This window comes from Globicephala melas, chromosome 10 (assembly GCF_963455315.2).
Source record: "Globicephala melas chromosome 10, mGloMel1.2, whole genome shotgun sequence".
NCBI classification, from domain to species: domain Eukaryota; kingdom Metazoa; phylum Chordata; class Mammalia; order Artiodactyla; family Delphinidae; genus Globicephala; species Globicephala melas.
Window position 1 is genome coordinate 28328623 of NC_083323.1, and position 26773 is coordinate 28355395.

General features: G+C 36.3%; 1 pseudogene; it reads right to left on the minus strand.

Moving 5' to 3' along the window:
- Positions 1-3119: 3119 nt before the first annotated feature.
- The window catches only part of LOC115852599 (zinc finger CCCH domain-containing protein 15 pseudogene), a 30939-nt pseudogene continuing 7285 nt past the window's right edge, over positions 3120-26773 (minus strand).

Here is a 26773-nt window from a genome sequence, read left to right on the forward strand (position 1 = left end):
CAGATAACACTGTGGATTGGGAAACTATTTGATATGTCTGCAATAGATCCAAAGAAAAGGGATAAGAAGAGGGTTTCATGTGTAATCACTATCACACAGGAGTAGAATAGAGACCCAGTAGACAGTTTTAAAAATTGTCTTAAATACAAAAAGATTGTCAAACTGGCTGTTAGTATCAAACACTTATTTTAAAAATTAAGCCTACAAATTTTTTTGTTACTATGAAGACTATGGTAACCAGTTATACACTCAGCTTAAAAGCAATGCTTTCCCCCAGAGTTTTAAGTAAATGGTTAAAAATATTTAAGTGTTACCAAAGTAATAGACATTTTAAAATAAATTCAAACAAAATAAAAGAAAAATTGAACGTCTCTTCCTCCTTTTCAAATCCCTGGTGTTAAAATCTTGTTTCTTGATTTATATTGTTTCAAACTTTTGATATGTATATGAAAATACACATATGCAAGCAAACACTAGGACTTATATCTTTATCCACATATCATAAATACATATTGATCTCATCTAGACCTTAAGTAAAATGAAACTAGAGAAGGGTCAGTATTTCCTTATTTTTATCCCTGGTACCAAAGTGTCTAGCACATCATGGATGCTTAATTGATCATCTGATGAACAGAAGACTCTTAAGTTAACAAGACATCTGAGACAGTTTTCAATATAAGCCTTACTATTTTTAATGGCAGTATAGTATTCCATAATATAAATGTGCTATAATATTTTAAACTATTTTCTATTGATGGATATGTAAGGTTTTTTCTATTCTTTGACTATTACAAACAATTCAGAAATTGTTCATTAGGATGATTATTTATGTCAGATAGATTCCTGAAGATGGAATGTTTAGCTCAAAGTCACAAATGTTTTAAATTTTGAGAGACACAAGTGATATGGTTCTTCACCTTTTTGGGAGAATCACAGAATCATTTGACAATCTGATGAAAACTAATATACCCTCTCCCAGTAAACTGTACAAGTGCTCTATGTAATCACTGAAGCTTCTGGGTACAACACCTAGTTAAGAACCCCTGCTTTAGAGTGTTACATTAACTACTGAAGTTGATTTTGTCACAAATGATCTCGACTTTTACCTGCAGCATGGTCTGCCAGCTTTCCTTTAGAAAGCAGATGTTCTCTGAAAGGAGATCTTGAGATACCACATGCTAGTTTGAGATACCACATGCTAATTTGCCCCCATGCAAATTTTAAGCTCAGTTTATCCAATTTCAAAGGCAAATACTTCCGTGTCAGTGCACTCGTATGACCGTAAGAACTCCCACACTTTGTCACATTAAAATCCCCAGTTAAGCCGTGATTTTCTTATTTTCTTCTCAAAGTTTCCCTAACTGTTCCAGCCACAGTGATATTACCAATTTTTTTTCTTAAGAAAAAGGGGAGCACAGTCTGTTTCCACTCAGATTGCATCAGGTTGGATTAAGTAAGAACTTGAAGGTTGCCCAGCCCAAACATAAGAGTTGCACTGAGTCATAAAAGAGAATTCCAAGTGAAGACAGTTACTAATAGCTAGGAGAATGCTTGGTGAGCAGACATGCAGAACCTGATCTCCCAGTGACCAATGAGGGGACTTGGACCAGCCCCAACCGGGGCAATTGGGTCAAAGAAATTGTTGTTTTATAATTCTGAGTCAAAACGAGAAACTTGAGGTACTTGGGACACTAGCATTGAGTGTCTCTCTTCCACACGCATACCCCAATTCTTCTGTTCTCTAAGCTAGCTCATTTTTCTTAAAAGAATAAAGACAAAATTTCAATAGTCCTCCTCTCCAATTTCAGAGAAAACAAAGCCTGAACTGGAATAAGAGATGTATGTTTCAGCTGTCTTCAACAGGAAGGATGCTTTTCTTTAAGGAACTGTGACTGATTTACATAAGAAAAAGTGCTCTTGGTTTACTCAGCTACAGATGATTGAGGCCTTTCCTCCTTCACTTCTGAAGGAGGAATATTTGGACATCGCAGAGAACTGATTCTGACATCTTTAGAGAGTGGAATCACTTGGCTGGGTTCATTTCCTGGCTTCTGTGTTTTTATAGCACAGAGTTTCAAAGACATGTAAAGCCAGCACGCACTTAAAATTCTCGGTCTCTATCAAAACAAATCTGCCATTTAGCTTCACTTTTTCAGCGAGGCTCATTACAGTCCTAAACTTGAACCTCATTAGAGAATAAAATCTACACCTGTCTTTAGATCGTTCCTAAAAACTCTCTTATTTGTTTGTAAATGCTATTGTACACAAACTTGAAATTCATAATTAATATTATTGAGTAAAAATGTTACCAGATGGTTTTAAACTATGAAAGAAAAAGTGTGTGTAAGTTTTCTCCTCATTGCCCTTTAAGAAATCAAATTGAAGTTTAATTCAGGTAGGAAACAGGTTAATGACAATAAAAAAGTTTAATCTAGACCCTTGTTATGCAAAGGGTGTTTATTGCATCAACAGTGTCAATATCACCTGGGTGTTGATTAGAAATGCAGAATCTAGAGCCCTACTGGAGATCTACCTACTCTTGATATGCATTTTTTTAAGATTCCCAGGTAATTTGCATATACAATAAAGTTTTATTTTTATTTTCTTGGATTTCAATGTATCAAGGTCTTTATTTACAACTTTATTGGCAAAAAAGAAAAGGAATAGTTTAAAACAGTTTAACACAGGGCATTGCAGCTGATCCTGGCAGACTAATGAAGTTTCATTTTAAATGTCCATCTAATTGTCCAAAGATATACAATACTGAATCTGCATACACAGTTTCCTTTATGAAGTACAGGCTCATATCTTAGGCAGCCTTTTGAACATATAAATACAAAGGAAAGAAAATCACTCATTAAAAACTGCATTAAATGAAGGGTAATTTAAATTTATGTTGTCCTTCTAATAACACATACCCAATGAAAATCAAAAGCTGGAAAAGCAGTTACACTTCCTACTTGAGTGGACAGTTAAAACAATCAATCATTTTCTGCAATGACCATTATATTTTTAATTTATCATGAACTACTCTGAACTTACTATGAGATGTAGCCAAAGTCAGAAGACAAGATGTAGGGAGAATATTCCTTTTTTGGAGGAGAGTAAGCCCTCCAGAATCAGCATGGGAAACAAACATCCTGTTGAATTCTAGGTGGAAAAAAATTAATGTAGTCAATTTCAACTCATGCTGAGCTGGCTTAATTTTTTCATTGACTTGTTTGGTGTCATTCTTCTAAATCAAGTGTGTTTAATTCTTCTTCTAGTTCATCCAAATCTTCCCCAGTAAGAAGACTTCTGTCAACAGGAACAGAATCAATGGCTCCATTTTCCTGTCCCTCCCTTTCGTTGTCCTCTTCCAAATCACTTCTTTCACCATTTTCAGCCATACCTCCGGAAGCTTCACTTAATTTGTTTTCATCCTTTTCTGAAGTATATGTGCTGAATCTTTCAAGACTGGCTACAGTAATACCTGTCTCATCTACATCTCTTGGGAGGTACAGGCTTAAATCTATGTCATTTATGCTCACTGAATCATCAACCTCATCACCACCTGTTCCCTGGGTATAAAAGGTATCATCAGCTTCCTCCTCCTCATCGTCAACCAGTTCAGGACGAAATTCAAACACCTCACAACCACTAATCACTAATGCTTTCCCTGCTTTGAAGTCTGCTTTCCTTGTTTCTATATCTTGCTCAAGTTTATCAATCTTTTCTTGTCTTTTTCTCTTCTTCCATGCAAGAAAAGATTCTAACGTAACTTTGGTAACATTTGGACCTACGGCAGAATGCTTTCAATTAGATCTTCTAATGAAATTTCATCTTCTTTTTCTTCTTTTTATCTTTTTTAAAGACAAACTCAGGAGAAAGTGCATGATGATACATGCAAATATTACCCCCTCTAGGGCATACCCCAAACCAGCCATATTTGTTGTTTTCAATAACTTCAAGGAAATGCTTGCACACTATTTGAGTTTTTGGTTTTTTCTTTTCCACCTCACCGTGCTGCTTGTTTACTACTTCTTCCAGTTTTTTCTCATCCCAATTATCCATAGTATCTTTCTCAAGCTCTTCATCTCTTGCATCAATGTAAACACTTCACCTTTCACATTTTGTCTCCAGAGTCAAGTCATGAGAGAACTTACACTTATCTCCTTTAGTACACTGTCCTTACTTGAAGAATGCACATACCATGGATTTGGGATCTGCACCTTTACTTATTTTTTGAGCGGCAACTACAGGTTTGAACAACTCATTTAGCTCTTGCAATTCCTTCTTCTTGTCATCTTTCTTCAACTTCTTTCAGCTTCACTTTATGCTACCTAAAGTGGATTTTGTTGACCAAATTTAACTTGATGAGTGACAGCCTTGATAAACTTCTGTTGCTTTGCTCCTTTCTTATTCTTTAGATCAGAAGTTTTGTCTTCGATAATCTTCTCCTTTTTCTGCTCCACCTTTTTGCTGCCCCCAGCCTGAGCCTGTTTCTTGGGGGCATGGCAGAGACAGGTGGCACCCGCCAGACTTAAACACAGCTGGACTCCCTCAGGGACTCTGGCCCTGCAGTAGGAGAAGGAGGAAGACGCCTACAATAAAGTTTAAGGAACACTGATCTAAGTCACCTTTGTGAAGCTATCTAGAGACACAAAATGTTTCATCCCTTAAAATGCACCATCCTGTGACTAACGCCAGCTACCACGGGTATTTACTGTCCTCAAGATTACAGCACTCCGTGTAAATTCTCTGAGCTGGACAGGTTTGGAAGAACATGTCCTTGAAGAAATCTAATCAAAAACAGAAAGTCAAAAAGATACTCAAGTTCTTCATGGCTCTGTTAAGATCCTTGTGCAAAAAACATTACTGCAGAATGACCAAATAAAGACAAGAGTATGATTCAACTAAAACTACCAGTTTTAGTTGCAAAAAAGAAAATTAAGGGCTCAAAATAATGAATTAAAAACAGGCTCACTTTGTTTTACCTTATATATTTATATTGCTAATTTATTATTAATTAAAATTAGTATGTAATAACTTCAGTCCCCAAATAGTAATGCTAAATATTTTGTTGTTCTTTTTTCTCATTATAAATAGAGGGTCTGAGAAGCAATACTAAAACTTTGCTCATATAGTCAAAAATATCATTCAATGCCAGGTACTGCTTTAGGTATTTAAGATACAATCAGTAAAGAAAAAAAAATTGTCCACCTTGGTGATGCTTACATTCTTGTGTGGAAACATCAGCAATAAACACCAACAAGAAGTAAATTGTATAGTAGTTTGGAAGTGATAAATGCCATAAAGAGCAGTGTTGGGAGTGGGGAGAAAGTTGCCATTTTAAACAGGACTATAAGTTGTGGAGGTACCATTTGGGCAAAACTTGAAGGAAGTGAGAAAGGCAGGAGAAAGTAGAGGAAAGCTTAATTGTTTTGGTCAGTGAATGATGCATGTAAATCTCTTCCATGTATTTACTATTTTTCTTTTTTCTTCCAGTTTCATTGAGATATAATTGACATAGAGCACTGTATAAGTTTATAGGGTAGAGCATAATGATTTGATTTACATGCATCATGAAATGATTACCACAATATTAGTGAACCTCCATCACCTCATAGAGGTACAAAATAGAAATTAAAAAAATGTATTTTTCCTTATGATGAGAACTCTTAGAATTTACTCTCTTAATAACTTTCATAAATAACATACAGCAGTTATTAATTATATTGATCATGTTGTGCACTATATTCCTAGTGCTTATTTATCTTATAATTGGAAGTTTGTGCCTTTTGACACATTTCAACCAGTCCCTCTTCCCTTTATCCACTGCCTCTGGTAACCACAAATCTGATCTTTTTTTCTACGAGTTTATTTGTTTTTGAAGTATAATTGACCTACAACACTATGTTAGTTCCTGGAGCACACCATAATGATTCGATATTTCTCTATATTATAAAATGATCACCATCATAAGTCTACTTTCCATCTGTCACCATACAAAGGTATTACGTTACTACTAACTATATTTCCCATGCTGTACATACCATACCCCTGACTCATTTATTTTGTAACTGGAAGTTTGTACGTCTTAAGTTCCCTCATTTATTTCACACATCTCCTGACGCTCCTCCCCTTTGACAACCACCTGTTTGTTCTCTGTATCTGACTCCATTTGTGTTTTGTTTGTTCATTTATTGTTTTTTAGATTACACATATGAGTGAAATCATACAGTATTTGTCTTTGTCTGACTTATTTCACTCAGCATAATACCCTCTAGGTCCACCTATGTTGTCACAAATGGCAAGATTTAATTTTTTTTTTTTTGCAGTACGCGGGCCTCTCACTCTTGTGGCCTCTCCCATTGCGGAGCACAGGCTCTGGACACACAGGCTCAGCGGCCATGGCTCACGGGCCTAGCCGCTCCGCGGCATGTGGGATCCTCCTGGACTGGGGCACGAACCCGTGTCCCCTGCATCGACAGGCAGACTCTCAACCACTGCGCCACAAGGGAAGCCCTCATTCTTTTTTTATGGCTGAGTAATATTCTGTTATATATATACCACATGTTCTTTATCCATTATCTATTGATGGACACTTAGGTTGCTTCTATATCTTGTGCTATTGTAAATACTGCAGTGTGCATATATCTTTTCAAATTAGTGTTTTTGTTTTCTTTGGAATTGCTGAATTGTATGGTAGCTCTATTTTTAATATTTTTGAGGAAACTCCATACTGTTTTCCAAAGTGGCTGCAGCAATTTACATTTTGATTAACAGTGCATGAGGATTCCCTTTTCTCCACATCCTTTCCAACACTTGTGATGTGTTGTCTTTTGCTTAATAGCCATTCTGACAGGTGTGAAGTGATATTTCATTGTGGTTTTAATTAGCTTTTCCCTGATGATTAATAATGTTGAACATCTTTTCATGTGTCTGTTGGCTATCTGTATGTCTTCTTTGGAAAAAGGTCTATTCAAGATCTCTGCCCACTTTTAATCATGGTGTGTGTGTGTGTGTGTGTGTGTGTTTTGATGTTGAGATGTATGAGTTCTTCGTATATTTTGGATATTAACCTCTTATGAGATATATCATTTGCAAATATCTTCTCCCATTCACTAGGAGGCCTTTTCATTTTATTGATAGTCTCCTTCATTGTGCAAAAGCTTTTTAGTTTGATGTAATCCCTTTGTTTATTTTGCTTTTGTTTCCATTGCCTGAGGAGACATATCTGAAAAAAAAAAAAGTATTGCTAAGACAAAGAGTGTACTGCCTATGTTTTCTTCTAGGAGTTTTATGGTTTCGGGTCTTACATAAGTCTTTAATTCATTTTGAGCTTATTTTTATGCATGGTGTGAGAAAGTAGTCCAGTGTGATTCTTTTGCATGGAACTGTTCAGTTTTCCTAGCACCATTTGCTGAAGAGGCTGTCTTTCTTCATTGTATATTCTTGCCTCCTTTGTTGTGGATTTATTAATCATGTAAGTGTGGGCTTACTTCTGGATTCTCTATTCTGTTCCATTGATATATGTGTCTGTTTTCGTGCCATTACCATACTGTTTTGATCACAGCAACTTTGTAGTATAGCTTGAAATCAGGGAACATGATACTTCAGCTTTGTTCTTCCTTCTCAAGATTATTTGGTTATTCAGGGTGTTTTGTGTTTCCATACAAAGTTTAGAATTATTTATTCTAGTTCTGTGAAAAATGCCATTAGTATTTTGACAGGTATTGCACTGAATCTGTAGACCACCTTGGGTAGTATCGTCATTTTTTTTTAACAATATTTATTATTACAATCCATGAGCATGGTATATCTTTTCGTTTGTTTGTGTGGCCTTCAATTTCTTTCACTGGTGTCTTATAGTTTTCCTAGTACAGGTCTTTTACCTCTGTAGTTAGATTTATTCTTAGGTATTTTATTCTTTTTGATGCAATTGTAAATGAATTGTTTTCTACACTTAAGGAAGAGCAAGGGACGGAAGTGTTCTCCTAACTTGTAATATGATTGTTGATCCACTGCTTTAGTGATAGTGTACAACCCCACTCTATAATTTTATATATCATCCTTTCTGGTGAGCCATACATTCAGCCAAGAGTGAACTCAGATTTTATTTTTCAGTAGCCCTTACTTTATATGTAATTACATCTAGAAATTAAATACCTGACGATAACTTTATTATGTGCTTACTATGTACAAATTTTATCTTTTTCTAATCTTGGAAGAAGATATATATTTTTTAATTTTTAAATTTAATTTTATTTATGTTTTTATACAGCAGGTTCTTATTAGTTATCCATTTTATACATATTAGTGTATATATGTCAATCCCAATCTCCCAATTCATCCCACCACCACCCCTGCCCCCGCCACTTTCCTCCCTTGGTGTCCATACGTTTGTTCTCTACATCTGTGTCTCTATTTCTGTCCTGCAAACTGGTTCATCTGTAGCATTTTTCTAGGTTTCACATATATATGTTAATATACGATATTTGTTTTCTCTTTCTGACTTACTTCACTCTGTATGACAGTCTCTAGATCCATCCACATCTCTACAAATGACCCAATTTCATTCCTTTTTATGGCTGAGTAATATCCCATTATATATATATACCACATCTTGGAAGAAGATACTTTTATCCTTATTTTAGAGATAAGAAAACACAGGGTCTGAGATAATGAGATGGCTCCTCTCAGAAACCAAAGTCACATTTTTTTTACTAAGCCACACCCACAATTTGAGCTCAATGCATTATGTTAGACACCTCTAATCTCTAATTTTGTTACAAGTTTACTTATGGGATGGACTACACAAAGTTGTTACTACAGACTTCATATAGTAGTAATGGACACAAAAAGAGGCCACACAGACAAATAACTGATGGAAGCTCAATACTTAAGCCATAATAGAATTTCAAGGCCCTAAAACAGTCTTTATAATACAACCATTTATCAGTCTTTTTTATCTACAACCACTATCATTTTCCACACATATAGTTTTTTTCATTGACTGAATTCTTCCTATGAGTTGGAGACTATACCATGTATTCCAAATATATAATTGCATTTTATCTAAATGACATTATTTTATAGATGAGAAAACAGGCCCAGGAAGGTTAAGCAGGCTTGCATCCTTAAGTTTCATGATGAATGGTGAGTCTTAGCTCCATATTTGGAGCTCTAGAAACTTCTATGTAAGGAACTGTTTAAGGTATCAGTGCAGAGGTAAGAAATAGTCCATCAGAACATGGTAAATCTAGGGGTGGGTAAGGAGTAATTATCTTGGACTATGCACAGGAAGTCAGGAGAAAACACAAATCATGCCTCTAGAAAGAAGGTTCAGGAACCAACTACATTGCATATTAGTACAAATCTGCCATTTTTGCCCATCAAGTCCCCAGCAAAGGACCTAGACTCTCTAGGTGACATGACATATCTTTAAAAATCTATCCTTGCTGGGGGGTGGGGGGCAAAACCCCTCTCAGGGTGTGAAACGACTCTTAGTGTCCCTGGTCATCATAAGCAGCTGGCAAACTGAGATGAAAAAGGAGACTAAAAAATCAAACAGCACTGTTTGTAGCTCTAAGTACAATAAGCTATTGATAACAGAGATCCTGAGTCATCAAGAATATATTGAAGGAAACAGAGATGTGTGCAGTATATGACAGAAAGCTTTTCATTTCAAATTGTTAAACTGAAAGTCTAGGCACTTGATCTGGCAAGTTTTATGAGCCCTACTGGAGCATGCACTTTATGTGGAATTCTCATTTCCTGACAGCCCTGGATAGATCAGGCCGAGCTGTGATAATGCTCATCTCTGTGCATTATAATGAAGCTGCCATGGTAACTCTAGAAGTCACTTTTTAAATGTGCAATTTTAAAAGTTCATTTCTCAGAAAAAAAGATTAGCACAGCTGTAACACTCATAATAATCTAATGAGACTTGAAAGGAACATTTGGACAAAAAAAACCATATAGACTGCTCAGATTTCACAATTGCACTGTCCTTCTGAGAATGACATGGTCCACTCATGACTCCCCTAATCAGTGAAACAAGGGGGGGCATTAGATCAGAAACTTAATTAAATTTTGGTGCGTATAACCCAACAGTAGAACTCATTAAACTCCTACTTAGCTCAGTATGCTTGCTAAGTAAGTCAGAGTGCTTGAATGAAAAATTTTATGTACTTGTCATTTTCATAATTTAAGGAGCTAGGTATAATAAATGTTCCTAGCATTAGTTATTTAGGAAAGGTTGATTGTACCTTTTATGACTGGTCACAGGAATCATACTGGGAAGGAAACAAATGTGACATATCTGAATTGAATCCATTTCCAAAGTAAAACCCTCTATACTCAGCCCCACCCACCTCCAGCTTTTTGAGAAGGAAAAGGCATAAATCAACGCCCAAGGTCTCTGTACCTTGTTATGGAAAACATTTATCTTCTTTTCTAAGGGAGATTGTAACTTTTTAAAAGTTCATTGTTGTTTGGAGACTGAATCAGTGCCACTGATCTAGAGCTATGGCATGCTCAGGAAGCTCCCGTTATCTCTGGGACCTCATAAGCACCAGAAGCATACATTCCTCGAGGCATGATGTGATGATTTCTTCGAGTGGCATGTTTAATTGGAATGTCTTTTCCAGTGTTTTCCTTGAAGGCTTACAATTTAGGACCAGGGCCCTGGCTGCAAATTCAAATAAGTCAAATTTAATAAATATTTATTAGCAGAAGGCTTTTATGGCCATCTGCTAATAGAAGAAACTTAATCTATATGTAGCATTCAATATTGCTCAGAAAACTGTCCTACAAAGTTCAAGTAGTTATTAACCTCACAAATGCCTTTTTTTTTTTTTTTTTTTGCAGTACACAGGCCTCTCACTGTTGTGGCCTCTCCCGTTGCGGAGCACAGGCTCCGGACGTGCAGGCTCAGCGGCCATGGCTCACGGGCCCAGCCGCTCCGCGGCATGTGGGATCTTCCCGGACCGGGGCACGAACCCGTGTCCCCTGCATCAGCAGGCAGACTCTCAACCACTGCACCACCAGGGAAGCCCCACAAATGTCTTTTAAAGGAACTAAGCTACATCATCCAGGAGTCACAGAATTCCACTTCCCCACTTAGCCTGGCTTTTCAAAACACCCCACAGTGACTTGATCATTAATTTCACCAATTTAGTTAAAGAGAAGGACAACGAAACTGTTTGCTTGATACACCACCCCTGCTCTCTCTCTCTCTCTCTCACACACACACACACACACACACACACACACACACACACACACACAGAGTTCCTACACCAGTCAAGTGAATTGATTGACATCGTGTGGAGAAAACAGTAAAAATATATTGAGTCATCTGTTTTGACTTCATGTCAAACCAGCCTTGCCATCAAAACATTATTTTGGCCCTCTCAATAATTTCTAAACATGCTGGTGGCAGTGGAATCAGGTAGAGGTAGACAAGTTTCCTTGAAACTGATTATATTACACGCAGTGGAAAAGAAGTAGAAAATCAAATTAGGCCAGTCAGCCTGCTTAGTAGACTTCCATAATATTTGGTTGTCAAAGGACCAAGAAATGTTAGCTCAGACTTCTGCCCTGAGAACAGTGACAGGGCTCATTCTACCTCACACATGTTTAACTTGAATCTTTTATAAGAATTGTGGCAAGTTTCTTGGGGCACTTCACGACTCTCACAACTTGAAAACTTAGTGGCTGGAAAGTTCTATTCAGCAGGTAGGAGCAAACACCGGTGAACTCACGAGTCCCTGCCAGTTCTGTGCCCCATTTAATCCATAAGATGACAGTGGTTAGAGAAACTCCACTCTGATCATTTACATTAATAGCAGCTACCTTGTCCTGGATTGTGTTTTAAGCATTGGGCCACAGAATGAAAACGACAGAATTCCTACTTTCAGGAAGTTTGCTCCAAAGTGAACAAACCACTGCTAGAGTGGGAAGAATGGACCCTCTTTCTACTCAGCCATTCACATTCATCCATCCCCAGGCGCCTCACTTCCCCCTTCCATCTGAAGGTTTTCCAAAGTTTTCACATGTTCACCTTCAACCAAACCACTGCCTTCTTGATTCTATCAGGAGATCTAGCAACTTATTTTATCCAGTAAAAAAAGAGACATGCAAAATCATGGATTTCCTCGACTCCTGTCCCCTCTACCTCAAAATGTATACCTTGGACTAAGTATCCCCAGTTCTTTTCCTGTGATGCTATCTTTATCCCTTGCAAGGCTATTACTCATTTTCTAAATATCCTCTCTCATGCTGCTGATCTTAGCTCCTCATAATCCATGGACACGGCTGGCTGTTTCATACCCCAGTGCCTCTCTGAACTCTTCCACTCAGCTTAGAGCATTCTTCCACAATTGCCCTGCAGGAACACTATCACTCAGCTCTTACAACTCATCTTCCACCGCTCCCTTTTACACTCTGTGTGCTCCCTTATCTTTTCTTTCTTATATTTTTGACCTCTCTTTCTCCACTGAATCTATATCCCCTTAGCCTTCAGAGGGGTGTAAGTCATCCTAAAGAAAAACTGAGAAAAATCAATGCTTTTCTTAAATGTTACTCATCAAATTACTACAATCTTCTCTTCCCTCCATATCCCACAAGAAGGACATTCATTAGCTCTACTTTCTTTAAAAAGATTTGACTTGGATCTTTTAAATTATAAAATGGATGTAGAAAATTTGGAAAACATGCTTAAGAGTTATAAGAAGAGAAATAAACACCCCTTGTAATCCCACCAGGTAGAGAAAAATGCTAAGATGATGGAAGGCAGGATACTGTTGGCTTAAGTGAGCAGCCTCCAGAAACAGACTCAAGGTTTGAGTCCTGGTTCAGTCACACATCAGGCGTGTGTCTTTGGCCAAGTGACCTCACCTCTGTTCGTTTCCCCTTGTGCAAAGTGTATAAAAGCAGCCCTTCAGGGGATTTTTGTGAAAATTAAACAGGTTAATGTAAGCGCATGTAAACCCCTTATAATAACTGGCACTAGTAAATAGAGCAATAAATACGTTCGTACCTTTTTATAGTTGATATGTATATTTCTAGTCTTTTCTCTGCATGTATACTTAAATAGTTTTTTACTTGGGATCTTGCAATCCAAATTAACAACTTGATTTCTTACGTAACAGTATCGTGCATCTCCACTCCCTAAGTCTTTATTTACTCTTCATGTGATGGCAGCATGGCGTGGGCACCTGTGCAGCAATTCAGCCACTTGGTCAGAGATAAACCGTGATCTCTAACAACATGTGAAGAGATCATCCCTAATTCCCAATCTTGTTGAAGTTTTAATACTACTGACCTTCCCTTACTGAAACTCCTTTCTTAACTTCACTGACACTGTTCTCTCATCGTTGTTTTCCACGTGTCTTGGTCTCCTGTGAGACATTTGCCTTCTGCTGTTAAACTGCTAAACATTGTCAGTTCTTTTCCAGAGCACCAAATGCCTATTTCCTGCTTTGTGCTCTACTTCTTGCCTTGCATATATACATCATCTACTTTTCAAACTTAAGATTTTCAAAACTAACACTATTTTCTTAAAAGAAAATCTTTATTTCATTGTTCATCCAACTACAGTTAATTGCATTACCACCATGCATCCAACCATCTAAGTCACTGTAAAACTTTTGCTTTCCCCTTGAGGATAGCCTCACTCAAAGCACTTTATCTTGTGTGAAACTGAACTTTTATAAGTTCTCCACACCTCAGAACTCATCTTTCAAATCTGTTCTTACTCATATAGTTCCTATCTCAACCACTGGTACCAAACTCCACCTGGTTTCCCCAGCCAGAAATATTGGAGTTGTCCTCAACTTCTAACTTCACTTCTTCTGCTTCCTCCAAACATGACTTCCTGTCACTGTGACCTCCTTCCCACCTACCTCTTTATTTCCTCTGTTCTCCTTTATCTGAGAGCCTCACACTCCTCTGCCTGTGTTATTGCAATTGCCTCTTGTGGTAGTTTGAATAGTGTTTCACAAAAATGCATGTCCCCCTGGAACCTCAGAATTTGCCTTTATTTGGAAATAGGGTCTTTACAAATGTACTTGAAGTAAGAATCAAGATGAAGTAATTCTGGATTCAGGTGTGAATGTCTTATAAGAGACAGAAAAAGATACACATAGACACATACAGGGAAGTGGACCATGTGAAGATGGAGGCAGAGATCAGAGTGATGCTGCCACAAGCCAAGGAATGCCAAGAGCCATCAAAAGCTGGAAGAGGCAAGGAAGATTCTCCCCTAGAGCTTTCAGAGGGAGCGTAGCCCTGTTGATACCTAAATTAAATTCCTTAAGCCACAAAATTTGGGGTAATTTGTTATGGCAGCTCTAAGAAACTAATACAACTTTCAACTAGTTTTCCCCACAAATCCACCCTCTGTGCTTCTGCCAGAAATATGAGACCACACTATTTCTCTGATTAATGTCTTTCAATACAATACAAACAAAGCTCTTACCAACCTGGCTTTTCCTCCTTTTCTTATTCTCTTCCTGCATTCTTTATACTTCTGATCCTCTGTGACTCCTGAGCACAAGTTTCATTCACACCTAAGTGCGTTTTTGAATTCTACCCCTTTGTTTGGAATTCCTTACCAGCCTTTCTTCTCATGCTATTAGCCATCTATCACAACCCAGGCTGGGTGTAATCTTCTCTGTTTGGTCCCTCTTAACTCTTCTCTCTCAAGTTCATTTCATGTTCATGTTTTACATTTTCTTCTATTATTATATTTATCACACACTTTGTTTATATCCTCTTATTCATCTTTATAGTCCAATACATAGTAGGTACTCAACATATATTTGTTGACTGAAAGAATTCCTTCTCCCTTATAAATTACACATAACTAAATGTATATCAATTTTAATTCAAAAGGTCAGTTTTTAGTCTTTCCTCCCAGTTTGCTCCCCAATCTTGTTCTCTTGGTTCAAAAGTTCAACTATCTCTCTTAAACGGTTTTCCTGCCTCCATAGCCCTGTTCTCCACTTTGTTTCTTCTTCCACTGTTAATAGGATCTTTCTGAAGCACATCTGGGATCATTCCCTCAGCTGGAAACTTCAACAGTTTTCCATTATCTTAAAGATAAAGCCTTAATTTTATACCATGACTTATAAAGTTGTTCCAATCTCTCTCCATCATGAATGCCATGCTCCAATTTCACTAGATTTCCTACAAATCCTTAAACCCTATCTCTATGTTTGTGTTTTCATATCTTTCTTCTTCAGCTTTCTCCTCCTGGTGGAGTCCTCTTCCTCCACAATGGGGCTCCAGTGTCTCCTCTTTGAGATTCTTCTCAGATCCTGGGGTGGGCATCAAGGAATCCATTACTCTTTCTCCCATCTTCTTGCAGAACTCTGTCACATCCTCTTCATTAAAACTCAGCACAGTGTAGCATAGTTGTTTGAATACATTACATAGCTGTCTCTGTCTCCCTGAACTGTCCCACACAGATTATGGAAATTTCTAAACTTGGGACCTTCGTTGTAGTTCGATATCCAGTAAAGAGTAGGTGCTCAGTAAGTATTGTTTCAGAGTTGGCTAATTCTTCTTCCCTATTAAGGATTTTACTAATTTGTTTTCAACCATAACATATAAATATACAAACACATACAAGTGTACAATTGTGATGGTTAATTTTATATGACAACTTGGCTGGGCCACTGTACCCAGATAGATGTCTCTGTGAAGATATTTAAAGATGAGATTAACATTTAAATCGGCAGGCTTTGAATAAAGAAGATTATCCTTCATAACGAGGGTGGGCCACATCCAATCAGCAGAGGTCTTAATAGGAAAAAGATTCATGCTGCCTGAGGAAGAGAAAATTCTGCCAGAAGATAACCTTTGGACACGAACTGTAACTCTTCCCTGGATCCCCAGTCTGCTGACCTACTCTGAAGATTTTGGACTTGGCAGTCTCCACAGTCTCATGAGCTGGTTCCTAAAATAAATCTCTCTCTATGTGCACATCCCACTGGTTCTGTTTCTCTGGAGAGCCCTGATGAATACAACAGTCAACACGTACTTCTTATCACATGAAACATTTCATTGGTTCTCTTTCCACACAAAAGTTTCTAAAACACAGTAACACACAAATATTTATAAATAAACCTCATGAGTTTAGATTTGGAAATCTTTGTTTGTGAAGGTGTGTTTGTGACCCAGTAGTCCTGAAGTCACTCTAAGTGTGAATTTGAATCCTGGCTCTGGCAGCTGGGTGACCATGGTCAAGTTACTTGGTCTCTTGGTTTTCTGTGACTTTATTTTAGAATGAGGTCAAACTACCTACCTTATATGATTGCTGTTGTGAGGATTACATGATTTACAATGAAAACATGTAAAGTGCTTAACACAGTGCCTGGCACATAGTAAGTGCTCAATGAACATTAACTATCATGTTAATAAAGCCTGCTCTGTCTGCCTAATTGCTTCAGTTTATTCACTTCCCCTTGTTAATTTACCACTGGAAAAAAAATAGGAATTATGTTTCTCTGCAGTTCCGACAGTTTAAAAATTAATGCACAATAATGTATTATTATAAAATTCAACTATTAAATTTTTTTAGATGGCTTATATTTCTTGATGTAATGATATTATATGTGTATTCCTAGGGTATTTTTTGTTTGCTTATTGTTTAAACAAACATATCTACTTTGATTCTAGGATATAGGACATGGGAAAAGTTCAAATATATAGGTAAAAATAAAAGGTATCTTCATTTACTAAAGCTATAATCAAGACAGAGGCATTAATTAATTACTTAAGAGAATAAAAATGTTGTTTTTGAGTTTGCTAACTATTCTTCCCTGCAGAAGAGTTGCTACCATTCTGTCTTGAGCTATAACATATGCAAATATATACGTAGTTAGAGCCAACTCTGGGTTTTCCTTGCTTATGAAAGAAAATAGTGGTTCAAAAAGATCTGAAAAGAAATTTTGTTTGGCCTGGAACTGGACCACATGATTTAGGGGGCATTAGTGGATTTATTTTGGAATATGTATGTATGTTTTAAGCCTTAATCTAAAACAAGACAAAAATCAATCTATTTCTTAGCACAGTCCTGCTTATTATTTAAGAATCTGTCTCAGAATTGTGTTGATAGGAGAGTCAATCAGGAAGAAAGGAAAGAGAGTGTGTGAGAGTGTGTGTGTGTGTATGTGTGTGTGTGTTTCACACATCATTTTCATAAGACATTGGTTTTTCCTCAGTACTTTCTGTTTTCCACTTATGGCACTGAATTCCTCTTGCCCTTTCTTGATAAAGCATCATGTCCCTAGGTATATACTAAATGTTGAAAGAAAACATTCTTTTTTTTCTTTTCCCCCTTTGAGTATGTGAAAGATTGATGATGAAGACAATTCCTATCTTCTCTCATGCAGTTCTCTCTTTAGATCATTACTAATAATTTGGCAATCAAATGCACTTGAAAGATGTAGATGAAATAATCTTCATTCTTTTTATCAGTGGCAAAAGAATTTCTGATTTACAAGCGGATCAAGAAACAGACACACATTTCACTGAAATATATTAATAAATATATAAAAGACCTACAAGCATAAATGATAAACTGAGCATAAAGCAATATAAAATAAAAATATAAATATAAAAGGGCCCATATTCCTGAAGTCACTTAAGTCATTTCTCATCTTCCAATCAGGCTTCATTAAATCAATACAGATTGATGAGTGTTTATCTCTTGTAAATTTCCAGGAAGAAAGATGCCTCATTTAAGGAGTAATTATTACCTATATATGTACATATATGCACATATATATATATATCTTATGCTATTTTTAAAAATTCAAATTAAGTTTTAACTTGTAACCTTGCATTAAGCATTTGCTTCTGTTTGAATTCTGATAGGACAACCTCACTATAGTCTTATGATATCAGAATTGTTATCTTGTTTGTAGAAAGAAAAAAATGAGGCACAGACTTTCCTTCATTCCACAGATAATTAATTTTTTAAAAAGGGTTTCGCTTTTTAAAAAAATTTTAATACTAGGGTTCTTTGTTCAGCCCAAGTCATTTTTTTAAAAAGTCTAAACCATTTCTCTCAAAAGTATTATGAATGGAGGGAAATCCTCAGTTGGCATAATTTTTCTCTCTCACACCTTACCTTTCCCACCCCAAATTTTCTTTCATGTTTAAATAAAAACTGCTTAGAATCACACTCCATTGGTATACTGTGGTAGATACAGATTAAACTAGCCCCTTATTGTCAGTATTTCTGTATGCAAAAATCAGTTTGGTTTGAAATCTTTGTGCTTGGGTGTTTATTAGACTTGCTGACTAACACAGATGCATCTGGTGAATTTCCTCAGCTTCGAAAGGACTTGAGAAACAAACCCAGAAACCCTTTGAAAGACAAGCCCACTAGATCCCAAGGCAGTTGTTTGATATCCATGGTCAGCTTAGTTTGGCTGATTTCCAGAGGCTGGAATGTGAAATGTTCCCTGATAGTTTCATCAAGCCCTTCTTATAAATGACCTGTGTCATATCTTTAATTAGACTCGTCATCCTTCATACCCCTTCCTTTTTTCCCCACCTGGACCCGACCCCAACTTTTCTCTCTTTTCTTCCAACCTAATGTTAACACCGTGGGAGCTGAAACAGCATAATATTATCAAACCCATTTTCCTTTGACTGATAAGCAGAACCTTACTTCTACGTCTTTTAATGCTTAATTTCCAATCAGGCCTTTCCTCTAATCTCTCCTATGCTTCAGTTTCTCCTTCAGTGCAAAAGGAGTTTTCCTTAATGCATTCAACAGATGCTCCTTCCCAATGCCATCTTTTCAGAGCACTGAAAAGTGCCCTATTGTGGAGCCTAGCGGATATGCTTGAATATACAAACACAGCAATACTTCTTTTCTTTATTGACTTGCACTGAAATCTGTGCCTCTACTAAATAAAACACTTCGCTATCCCAGTATCAGGCCGCCCATGTGCTGAGACATTTGTGTCTCCTTTAAATGCATCAAAACTTCCCAGGTTTGCCTCCAACAATATTTTAACAGATAACACACTGCCAAAACCCGATCAAATGCTTTCCAAATCTTCTCGACAGCATTATTGATGACAGATGCTTAGCCTCCACATTTCACCAAACCGTGGGACAGTATTAGAAATAAGATTGCCTCTATATGATTATGTAGGAAGACAGCATATGTAATTCCTGCTCAACTCTTGACCCCTGCAAGAACATAAACATTTAGAAGAGTTCCAAAGTACTAGAATAACTATAATTGCACATGGTTTTATGTGAACTGTTTACTTACGGATCCCCTTAGCTGAAGGGGAATTATTTATTTGCTTTTCTTTTCATAGGAATCATGTGTCATTCTACTATATTTATAATGCCCATTTTCAGAGCTTACCAAAGAAAGGCAGCTAATTTTTCATGAGTGAAAAAGCTCTGAAAATAGATGTACTCAGGGCTTGAAAATGCAATTTCTCAGAAGTCTGTTGTTGTTTCCAGTTAGGAATTTTTAAACTAGAAATAAAATCATATATTGTTTTTTCTAATTACTGTTTGGTTCTCTGTGATGTTAATCCTTGATCTGTAAATATCAAAAAGGTCATTAATATTGCACAAGATGTGTTACTAATGTAGCTGCTTATGTAAAAATTTTAAAATTTGTAGGTAGTTATAATTTAAATAAGTCTTTTGGGCACCAAAATATGCTATCATAATAAATAGCTCATCTTGGATGTGTGGAATGGTGGTCATGTTCCCAGCTTCTTAAATACTCCCAACTATTACCTTCCTAGATTATAAACTCCCTGAAGATGGGGATTATGTCTGTCCTGTTCACTTTTGTATACCCATTGAGAAGCATAGAATCTGCTGCCATAATTGCTACTCAATAAATATGATGACTATCCAGATGACTAGATGGATAAACGGATGGATGGATGTATCTAGCTAAAGCATATTACAACTTTCGTCTTTTTTTTTTTTTTTTAAAGAATTACACAGTGAGAGTTAGTATACATTATGGGTAAAAGCCTGGCTTTAGCTCTGGTTATACTTAACAGCTTTATAAAGTGGAAGGTTCTTAAAATCTAGTGCAGTTTCCCCATCTTTAAAATGGAAGTAGTAATACTTTCTACAACATAAGACTATAGAGACAGTATTGTGATGGTGCTAAGCACATTGGTTCTGGGTATAGATTTTCTGTATTTGAATCTATGTCCTACATGTAATAGCTATGTGTCTTTGCTCAAGGTTTTTATGAGAATTTGGTAAGTTGATACTTACAAAGCTCCAGCACCTAGGGCTTAGTAAACACTTAAAATAAATGTTATTTTCATTGTATGATACTATTTTTTTCTTTCTTGAACCAAATAAGGGTTTTTTGTTTCTTTGTTTCTCACTGTGACTAGTTTAAAAGAAAAAAATTCAGTAATTGTAATTTAAGAGCTGTAAATATGAATTCATCAGTCAAGTTGCAAATGTGAAATAAAAGGGCTTTAGGGCTAGGAGTGGTGATGGAAAAATAACCCTTCAATGTAATAGGGCTTTACAGAAAAAGATTAACTTGTTTTTGCTATCCATCTATTCACCTACTTCATTTATTCATTCAATCAATTATTTATTCAACAAATGTATTGAGCCTTGGCTCTATGGAAGGCACTACTCTAAGTGTAGTAAATATAGTTAGCAAATAAACAGAAATCACAGCCTTCGACAGTGCTTAGGAACATGTATGTGTTGTGAGGTGTGTGTGTGTGTGTGTGTGTGTGTGTGTGTGTGTGTGTAGAAAACAACAGTAGGCAAAATAAGTAAATACATATTTTGTCTAGTGCTAAAGTAGGCTAAATTCATGTAGGTAATTCATGTTAAGGAGAAAATAGCTGAGAAAGAGAGAATTTTGGCAGCATAATTCTCCCAGAGTAGACAGGGGAATCTTCATTTACATCGTGGATTTAGAATAAAGATCTAACAGAGGTGAGGGAGTGAATCATGCTGGTGTCTTTGGAAAAGACAGCCAGGCAGACTGAGAAGCAGTGGGAAAGACCCTGAAGAGGAAGCCTAGCTAGTACATTCCAGAAACATCAGGGAGGCTGGACTTTTTGCAATCAAGTTCCATAAGGAAGAGAGTAGTAGGAGATGAAGTCAGAGAGGTAGGTGGGAGTGGGCTGGACTGTGTAGGGCCTTGTCTGTCAAAGGAATAATTTGAAATTTCACTTGTGAATTTGAAGGTTTTTAGCAGGAGGATGAAATTATCTGATCAGCACTTTAACAGGATTATTTTAATTACTGTCTTGAGAATATACAGTAGGGAAGGTAAGGGTGGAAACAGAGTCAGGAGACTTCCAAAAATCATAGTAGGAGATGATGTGCTTTTGGACCAGGATGTTATAATACGAAGATTGTACAAAGTGGACAAATTCAGAAGCTAGTTTGACGCTAAAGCCAAGAAGACTTATTGACAAATTAGATGTGAGAAAGGAAAGGACAGAGAGCCATTTTTTAAAGATCTGGAGCTACTGGAAAGATAAAGTTACCATTAACTATTTGGAAAAGCTGAAGGAGGGAAATGAAAAAATATATATATGTGGTATTTAAGCATAAATGGTTTTTACTGTACATATTGTTCTCCCACATAATTTTTCACTTGAAAATATGTCTCAGAGAGTTCCATATGATATATAGAATTCCTTTAATTGTTGCATGATATTTTATATGATACCCTCTTGATGAAACTTAGAGCATTCTCAGTTTTATTGCTGTTATCAACAGCTATGTAACCAATATCCTGGGCATGCCTCTTTGTGCATATAGGTGAGTGGTACTCTAGAGTCAATGTTTATAATCAAATATATGCACAATGAAAGTTTAACTGATACGTCACACTTTCCTCTAGGAAAATGGTTCCAGTTTATACTTTCACTAATAGAGTAAAAGAATAAAATTAAAGGTTTTTTTTTTTTTTTATTAAGGTAGAAAGAATTTGCAAAAGATAACTTCCTAGTGTTCTTTGCACATAAATAAAACACTGGCAATATGTTATGGATGGATTAAAAATTACTGATTTTTCCTAACATACTTCCACATAGTAAAGACATATCCATGGGGAAGCTTGGCAAAGTTCCTGCTGTGATGAAGATAACACTCTAGGGGGTATAAATTTTGTGGACTCAGGGTTTTGTTTGGATTATCTAATATATTAAAGAGAATTTTATTTCTCTCATATTCTCTAATTGCCATGTTCTCTTTGAGAAATTGAAAATGTATACCTAAAAGTCTAAAAACTTTTTGCATTAAAAAACCAAATAACTAAAATGCAATAATTAATTACAAATCAGGAAAATATTTTTCAATTTATAAAACAAATATTAAAATTCCTTATAAAATTTCTTTAAAATGAGGGAAAAGATGCCTAATAATGGACAACTCAATAAAAATAATGCAAATAGCCCCAAAACATATGAGATGCTTAAACTCTCACAATGACAGATTTACAAATGAAAACCATAGTGAGATAACATTTTTCATTCACCAGCATGCCAAACATCAAGGACTTACACCATTAACTTTTGGCAAGACTCTGGGGAAACAGGCACTTTCATTTACTGCTGGTGGGTATGCAAAATGCCATTGTAAGGGAGTTTGGAAATATCCAGCAAAATATATGTCTTTATTCATTTTTTTTGAATTTTATTTTATTTTTTTATACAGCAGGTTATTAGTTACTTATTTTATACATATTAGTGTATATATGTCAATCCTAATCTCCCAATTCATTCCCCACCGGCCACCGCCTTACCCCCTTGGTGTCTATATGCTTGTTCTCTACATCTGTGTCTCTATTTCTGCCTTGCAAACTATTTCTGCCTTGCAAACCATTTTTCTAGATTCCACATATATGCATTAATATACGATATTTGTTTTTCTCTTTCTGACTACTTCACTCTGTATGATAGTCTCTAGGTCCATCCTAGAGACTCTACAAATGACCCAATTTCGTTCCTTTTTATGGCTGAGTAATATTCCATTGTATATACGTACCACATCTTCTTTATCCATTCGTCTGTTGATGGGCATTTAGATTGCTTCCATGACCTGGCTATTGTAAATAGTGCTGCAATGAACGTTGGGGTGCATGTGTATTTTTGAATAATGGTTTTCTCTGGGTATATTGCCCAGTAGTGGCATTGTTGGGTCATATACTAATTCTATTTTTAGTTTTGTAAGGAACCTCCATACTGTTCTCCATAGTGGCTGTATCAATTTACATTCCCACCAACAGTGCAAGAGGGTTCCCTTTTCTCCACACCCTCTCCAGCATTTATTGTCTGTAGATTTTTTGATGATGGCCGTTCTGATTGGTGTGACGTGATACCTCATTGTAGTTTTGATTTGCATTTCTCTAATGATTAGTGATGTTGAGTAGCTTTACATGTGCCATCTGTATGTCTTCTTTGGAGAAATCCCTATTCAGGTCTTTGCCCATTTCTGGATTGGGTTGTTTGTTTTTTAATATTGAGCTGCATGAGCTGTTTATATATTTTGGAGATTAATCCTTTGTCCATTGATTCATTTGCAAATATTTTCTCCCATTCTGAGGGTTGACTTTTTGTCTTGTTTATAGTTTCCTTTGCTGTGCTTTTAAGTTTCATTAGGTCTCCTTTGTTTACTTTTGCTTTTATTTCCTTCACTCTAGGAGGTGGGTCAAAAAAGATCTTGCTATGATTTATGTCAAAGAGTGTTCTTCCTAGGTTTTTCTCTAAGGGTTTTATAGTGTTGGTCTTACATTCAGGTCTTTAATCCATTTTGAGTTTATTTTTGTGTATGGTGTTAGGGAGTGTTCTAATTTCAATCTTTTACATGTAGCTGTCCAGTTTTCAGCACCATTTATTGAAGAGACTGTCTTTTCTCCATTGTATATCCTTGCCTCCTTTGTCATAGATTAGTTGACCATAAGTGCGTGGGTTTATCTCTGGGCTTTCTATCCTGTTCCATTGATCTATGTTTCTGTTTTTGTGCCAGTACCATATTGTCTTGATTACTGAAGCTTTGTAGTATAGTCTGAAGTCAGGGGGTCTGATTCCACCAGCTCAGTGGTGGATTGCTTTGGATATTCAGGGTCTTTTGTGTCTCCATAAATTTTAAGATTTTTTGTTCTAGTTCTGTAAAAAATGCCATTGGTGATTTGATAGGGATTGCATTGAATCTGTAGATTGCTTTGGGTAGTATATTCATTTTCACAATACTGATTCTTCCAATCCAAGAACATGGACTATCTCTCCATCTGTTTGTGTCATCATTGAGTTCTTTCATAAGTGTCTTATGGTTTTCTGAGTACAGGTCTTTTACCTCCTTAGGTAGGTTTATTCCTAGGTATTTTATTCTTTTTGTTGCAGTGGTGAATGAGATTGTTTCCTTAATTTCTCTTTCTGATCTTTTGTTGTTCGTGTATAGGAATGCAAGATATTTCTGTGCATTAATTTTGTATCCTGCAACGTTAGCAGATTCACTGATTAGCTCTAGTAGTTCTCTGGTAGCATCCTTAGGATTATCTATGTATAGTATCATGTCATCTGCAAATAGTGACGGTTTTACTTCTTTTCCAATTTGTATTCCTTTCATTTCTTTTTCTTCTCTGATTGATGTGACTAGGGCTTCCAAAGCTACGTTGAATAATAGTGGTGAGAGTGGACATCCCTGTCTTGTTCCTGATCTTAGAGGAAATGCTTTCAGTTTTTCACCATTGAGAATGATGTTTGCTGTGGTTTTGTTGTATATGGCCTTTATTATGTTGAGGTAGGTTCCCTCTATGCCCACTTTCTGGAGAGTTTTTATCATAAATCAGTGTTGAATTTTGTCAAAACCTTTTTCTGCATCTATTGAGATTATCATATGGTTTTTATTCTTCAATTTGTTAATATGGTGTATCATATTGGTGTATCAATGGTGTATCAATACACCATATCATATGGTGTATTGATTTCCATATGTTGAAGAATCCTTGCATCCCTGGGGTAAATCCCACTTGATCATGGTGTATGATCCTTTTAATGTGTTGCTGGATTCTGTTTGCTAGTATTTTGTTGAGGATTTTTACATCTATATTTATCAGTGATATTGGTCTGTAATTTTCTTTTGTTGTAATATCTTTGTCTGATTTTGGCATCAGGGTGATGGTAGCCTCATAAAATGAGTTTGGGAGTTTTCCTTCCTCTGCAATTCTTTGGAAGAGTTTGAGAAGGATGGGTGTTAGCTCTTCTCTAAACGTTTGATAGAATTCACCTGTGAAGTCATCTGGTCCTGTACTTATGTTTGTTGGAAGATTTTTAATCACAGTTTCAATTTCGTTACCTGTGATTGGTTTGTTCATATTTTCTATTTCTTCCTGGTTCAGTCTTGGAAGGTTATACCTTTCTAAGAATTTGTCCATTTCTTCCAGGTTGTCCATTTTATTGGCATAGAGTTGATTGCAGTAGTCTCTTATGATGTTTTGTATTCCTCCCTTTTCATTTCTAATTTTCCTGATTTGAGTCCTCTCCCTTTTCTTCTTGATGAGTCTGGCTAAAGATTTATCAATCTTGTTTATCTTCTCAAAGAACCAGCTTTTAGTTTTATTGATTTTCGCTGTTGTTTTCTTTGTTTCTACTTCATTTATTTCTGCTCTGATCTTTATGATTTCTTTCCTTCTACTAACTTTGGGTTTTGTTTGTTCTTCTTTCTCTTGTTCCTTTAGGTGTAAGGTTAGATTGTTTATTTGAGGTTTTTCTTGTTTGTATTGCTATAAACTTCCCTCTTAGAACTGCTTTTGCTGCATCCCATAGGTTTTGGATTTTCGTGTTTCATTGTCATTTGTCTCTAGGTATTTTTTGATTTCCTCTTTGATTTCTTCAGTGATCTCTTTGTTATTTAGTAATGTATTGCTTAGCCTCCATGTGTTTGTGTTTTTTACATTTTTTCCCTGTAATTGAGTTCTAATCTCATAGCATTGTGGTTAGAAAAAAGGCTTGATATGATTTCAATTTTCTTAAATTTACCAAGGCTTGATTTGTGACCCAAGATGTGATCTATCCTGGAGAATGTTCCACATGCACTTGAGAAGAAAATGTAGTCTGCTGTTTTCGGATGGAATGTCCTATAAATATCAATTAAATCTATCTGTTCTATTGTGTCATTTAAAGCTTGTGTTTCCTTATTAATTTTCTGTCTGGATGATCTATCCATTGGTGTAAGTGAGGTGTTAAAAGTCCCCCACTATTATTGTGTTACTGTCGATTTCCTCTTTTATAGCTTTTAGCAGTTGCCTTATGTATTGAGGTGCTCCTATGTTGGGTGCATATATATTTATAATTGTTATATATTCTTCTTGGATTGAACCCTTGATGATTATGTAATGTCCTTCCTTGTCTCTTGGAACATTCTTTATTTTAAAGTCTATTTTATCTGATATGAGTATTGCTACTCTAGCTTTCTTTTGATTTCCATTTGCATGGAATATCTTTTTCTATCCCCTCACTTTCAGTCTGTATGTGTTCTAGGTCTGAAGTGGGTCTCCTGTAGGCAGCATATATATGGATCTTGTTTTTGCATCCATTCAGTGAGCCTGTGTCTTTTGGTTGGAGCATTTATTCCATTCACATTTAAGGTAATTATCGATATGTATGCTCCTATTACCATTTTCTTAATTGTTTTGGGTTTGTTTTCGTAGGTCCCTTTCTTCTCTTGTGTTTCCCACTTAGAGAAGTTCCTTTAGCATTTGTTGTAGAGCTGGTTTGGTGGTGCTGAGTTCTCT